The sequence below is a fragment of the Lissotriton helveticus genome, chromosome 2_1, assembly GCF_964261635.1.
Source record: "Lissotriton helveticus chromosome 2_1, aLisHel1.1, whole genome shotgun sequence".
In the NCBI taxonomy this organism is placed as follows: Eukaryota; Metazoa; Chordata; class Amphibia; order Caudata; family Salamandridae; genus Lissotriton; species Lissotriton helveticus.
This window is the reverse complement of record NC_136059.1, coordinates 1360757857-1360763366: the sequence shown is the minus strand read 5'-3', so window position 1 is coordinate 1360763366 and position 5510 is coordinate 1360757857. Positions and strand designations below refer to the sequence as shown.

General features: G+C 50.9%; 1 pseudogene; it reads right to left on the bottom strand.

The window, feature by feature from the left end:
- Positions 1–4992: 4992 nt before the first annotated feature.
- On the bottom strand, positions 4993–5111 carry LOC144820915 (5S ribosomal RNA; annotated as a pseudogene).
- Positions 5112–5510: the final 399 nt, after the last annotated feature.

Below are 5510 nucleotides of genomic sequence, written 5' to 3'. Positions count from 1 at the left end.
CATCAGTGGTGCATGGACAATTGAATGAGTGCATGAGAGGTGCATGGATAATTCAATGACTGCATGAGTGATATATGGGTGATTGAATGAGTGCATGAGTAGTGCTTGAATGAGTGCATGAGCGGTGCATGGATGTTAAAATGAGTGCATTGATTGTACTTTACTATACTATGCTGCTATTTGTCCACATCGGATTGCACCTTATTATAATATGCTGCTATTTGGTAAACATCTGATTGCACTTTATTATATTATGCTGCTACCTGTTAAGGGCAATTTTGCCACTGCTTTTTATGAAGTTGCTGCTTTGTATATTATGCCCTCTCTTTTTATGTATTTTCATTGTTGTCTTTTGATACATACTACAAGCCCCTATTTTCCTATTGCTTTTTATACCGTGCATTGTTTACAAATGTATGTATTTCTGCTGGTATTTTGACCTGTGCTTTCATGGATATTTTATATCCGAATAAAGCTTTATTTAATTGAATTGAATTGAGTGCATGAGTAGCACATGGATATTTGATTCAGTGAATAAGAGATGCATGGATGGTTTAATTAGTGTATCAGTGGTGTATGGATGATTGAATGACTAGATTAGTGGTACACAGATGATCTAATGTGTGCATGAGAGGTGCATGAATGTGAGAATGAGTACATGAGGGGCAGAACAAAATTAAAATGAGTGCATTAGTAGTGCATGGATGACTGAATGAATAATGTAATGAGTGCATGAGAGTTTGTATGTATGTTAGAAGGAGTGCATGCGTGGTACATAGATGATTTACTGAGTGCATGAGAGATGCATGGATGGTAGAATGAGTGCATGAGTATTGTATGGATGTTAGAATGACTGCATGAGTAGTGTATGGATGATTGAATGAGTGCTGAGTGGTGCATGGGAGATTGAATGAGTACATGAGATGTACATGCAAGTTAGAATGAGTGCATGAGTCATGCACAAATTATTAGGTTCATGAGAGGTGCATGGATGTTTGAATGAGTGCATCAGAGGTGTATGGATGACTGAATGAGTGTATTAATGGTGTATGGATAATTGAATGAGTGCATGCCAGGTCCATGGATGTTAGAATGAGTACATGAGTGGTGCATAGATGCTTGATTGTTTGCATGAGAGGTGCATTGGTGCTACAATGAGTACATGAGTGGTGAATTGATGTTAGAATAAGTGCATGAGCAGTGCAGGTATGATAGAATGATTGATTGAGTGCTTGAGTGCATGCATGGTACATGGAATTTAGAATGAGTGCATGCACTAAAGCAATCCTCCATGCATCACTCGTATTCTCATTCTAACATCTATGCACCTCTCATTCACTCATTGTAACATCCATGTATCTCTCAAGCACTAAATCAATCCTCAATGTACCACTCTTACACTCTTCGTAGTATCAATGACCCACTCATGCACTCATGAATGAGTCATACACCACTCATGCACTCAATCATCCATGCACCACTCATAAACTCATTTAAAATGCAGAAAACTCTCATGCACTCATTCAAACATCTGTGCATCACTCATCCAGTCATTCAATCATCCATACCCCATTGAAACACTCATTCAAACACACACGCACCTCTCATGCACTTAATCATCCATGTAGATGATTGAATGAGTGCATGAGTGGTGCAGAGATGATTGAATGAGTGCATGCAAAGTGCATGGATGTTTGAATAGGTACATCAGTGGTGTATGGATGATTGAATGACTGGATTAGTGGTGCATAGCTGATTGAATAAGTGCAAGAGAGGAGCATGGATGTTAGAATGAGTGCATGACTGGTGAATCGATATTAAAATGAGAGCATGAGCAGTGCATGGATGACTAAATGAGTGAATGAGCGAATGAGTGGTGTATGAATGAGTGAGTGAGTGGTGCATGGATGATTCACCAAGTACTTGAGGGGTACATGGATGTTAGAATGATTGCAGGAGTGGTGCATGGATGTTAGAAGGAGTACATAAGTAGTGTATGGATGATTGAATGAGTGCATTAGTGGTGCGTGCATATTAGAATGCTCTATTACTTACTGGTAATCTTCTTTACTCCGGGTCCCATTGTCCTCGTCCCATTCATTACAAAGTGGAGATAACCCTCTCCAGACAGAAAAAAAGACCTGAAGCATGCTGGGACACTAATACTGTCCCTCCCACCGGGAGTACAGAAGCAGTACTTACCCAGCATCCCGCCTGTACAACCAAGCCCAAACACTAGGGCCTTCCGCCCAGGAGGGAGGGAGGGGCGTATGAATGGGACGAGGACAACGGGACCCGGAGTAATGAAGATTACCGGTAAGTAATAGAGCATTACCCCCACGTCCCTTATGTCCTCGTCCCATTCATTACAAAGTGGAGAATACCAAATCAGAAAACTGGCCTTCCGAACCCACAAGAGCACCTGGGAAACCACACCAAATGCAGCAACCCAAGGGAGCACCAAGAAAGGGGGAAGGGGGACCGCAGGAAGCAAACGCCCAGCAAGCCAGAACAGGACAGCAGGGACCAAACAAGGGCCGGAGACAACCAAGAAAAAAACAGAAGGCCAGGGCTACAACAAGGAGGCCGCCAACCAGAGAAACCAGAAATTGGGCAACCCGGTCAAAGGGACACGGCCAAGGGACCCACCGGACAAGGCTTCCCAGACAAGAACCACCAGGAAGGCATACAGGACCCGGCAGCCGCACAGACACCGAACAAACCCCAACCGCCCCGGAGAAGGCCAAAGGAAAGAAGCCAAGTCCGGCCAACAGGGTGCAGGCATAAACACCTAGAACACCACCAGAGCCTTGAAACGACAATTACCAAGCACCCAGCCCAGAGGGAGGAGCCCCAGCAAGAGCCAAGGAGCAGAACAGGAGCCAGATTCCAACCAAAACGAAAAGAACAGGGAAGGATAGAGAGACCCGAAACCCCAGGAGGCCAAAAGCCCCACGGGGAAGGAGGCCGCCAATCAAACCAGTACGGCCAAAAAACCTAGAACAGCAGGGGCAGAGGGGGCCAAACCAAAAGACCACAGGCCAGAGAAGCCCCAAGAAAGAATCAGCCAACAACCGACCAAACAACAGAGAGGCCAACAAACCGGAACCGAACAGGCACAGCAAGGGCGGGGACAGGGCCACTGGCCTTAATCACAAAAAACCCCAACCCCAAAGGGAGGGAAAACAGGGCAGGGTGCAAGCCCAGGGCAACCGGGACCCCCGGCAGCCCACAAACCAGGAAACAACCAGGCAGGAACACGCCAAACCACAGAGGGCAGACAAAAACAGGAGCCAACAAGGCGGAGGACCGCCCAGGCACCCAACACCCAGGCCAAGAATGCAGCAAGGGCAGGAGCAGCGGAAGAGGCCCCAGGGTGCATAGCACCCAGGCCAGAAACCCACCAGGCCCGACTCCAGCCAACGCCGGAGAGGAGCCAAAAAAACAGCAAAAACCAGGGCAACAAATGCAAAAGGAACCAGAAAGCCAGGACCGGAGCCAAGCAACCCATCAACGCAGGAGGACCCGCCGGCCCAACAAGCTCCTGGAAGGAGCCCATGCAGTGTCCAGGTCAAAGCAAAGGGCGGGAGGCCGACAGAGACCCCCAGAACACAACCGCCGGGCCACACAGAAGGATGGAAGAAAAACAAACATAGAAAATCACCAAAGCGGAAACCGGAGGAAGCAGAGAACGCAGAGGGCCAAGCAGCAGCAAACCCCAGACAACTTGCAGGAGGGAAGAACCAACAGAGGCAAGAGGAACCCCAAAGAACAGCACCCAAACCAGAGAAGGGGGGTACACCCAAACAGATACACACCGGGAACAGAGCCTGGGGTAGCAAGGCAAGATAGGAGGCAGCTAGGACACCGGAACCAGGAACATCCAGAAAACGCACCCCAGAACCAGCCAAGAAGCGACAACACAGCCATCAGGCCAAGGAGGCACAGCCAGAAGCCCCACCGAACCAGCAGGAAGCCGGCAGACCCGGAGCAACAGGATGCAACCCCAGACACACCAAACCAAAGGCACCGAACACCAGGTCCCCACACAGGCCCGAACAAGGGAACCGCAGCCCAGGGGAATAAGGGGGAGGGCCAACGAAGTAGGAGCACCGGTGCAACAGGGAAACCCGAATCTCAACAGCACCCAATCGAAACCCCGGGACCAGGCAGAAGCACGGACCCCAGCCAGAGGTGAACCAAGCCTGGGAAGAGAACCGCCGGCAGGAGCAAGCCCAGAAGGACCCACCAGGACACGGAAACCAGGAGAGCGCCCTGCCAGGACACCCAGAGAGAGCACAGGCAAGGACTCAGGGCTGAAAAAAGCGACCAACCTGCAGGAGCCGGAAACCTGCAGGAGCCGGAAACCTGCAGGAGCCAGAAAGCCCCAACAGACCCCCAGCCAGGCACCCACAATGGGAACCAGATGAGACCAGGACCCCCCCCCGTGAGCAAATGCACCCGGAGACGGGACGGACACCCAACCGGGAGAACCGCCGAACAGAAGAGGGGAAACAGGCACCACGCCATGGACACAGCAGCAGCGAAAGACAACCAGGCCCAAAGAGCAACGGCATGAACCCCAGGGACCAAAAGGCGAACTGCCACCAGTAACACACCCCGGGGGGACGCAAAGGAAAGAAAGAGCAGGAGCCCAACCACACCAGCCGGAGAAGCCTACAGCCCCTGGCACCCCCAGGTGGCCCCAACCAGGGACAAACCAGGTCTGACCAAGTGGAACCACAGAGACCAGACGAGAGCAGGCATGCCGGCGGAACTAGGAGGGGTGGCCAGGACCCAACGAAGCAAGCCAAAGGCAAGCAGAGGAAACAGAGCAGGGGTGCAGCAGAAGCAGGTGAACACAAGGCCAACACAAAGGAAACCCCAGAAGCCAGGAACAGCAGACTGGTGCGAGGAGAACAAAACAGCTGCAAAGGAGGCAGCAACAGGGAAAAATGCCTCCAAACAATCGCCTTTCCAGGAACCCAAGGGAGGCTACAGCACCTGTACGTCCCAGGCAGTCCCCTAACTAGGAACTAACAAGGCCCAACAATGCCTAACTTCTGAGATCAGACGAGATCAGGTGCATTCAGGATGGTATGGCTGCAGGCCTAGACCCCAGAATGGGATGACAGCAGACCAAGAGTCTCCTGAAACCTGACCGAAGGCAGCGGGGACAGAGCCAAGAGAGGAAGTGGACACCTCACTCCAATGGAAAGAAGGAGCATCCCCGAAGAGATAACGCAGAAGCCAGGAAGCGGAGGCACCCAAAAGAGAGCCAAAATCGCCCAACGGGGACCAGAAGCAATAGAGAAGCATGCCACACGCAAGCGGGGTACAGGACCCTGCCAAACCTGTCACCAGCAGAGGAACAGAGCCCGCAGTACAGGCAAGGATGCCTGGGAACGAGTGGGCAGACCCTCAGACCCAGCCCACCCAAGGCCAGACCACAGCCCCCACACCATCAACACACTGGGGAGCAGGACTGTGCAGTAACAGCAAAAAAAGCA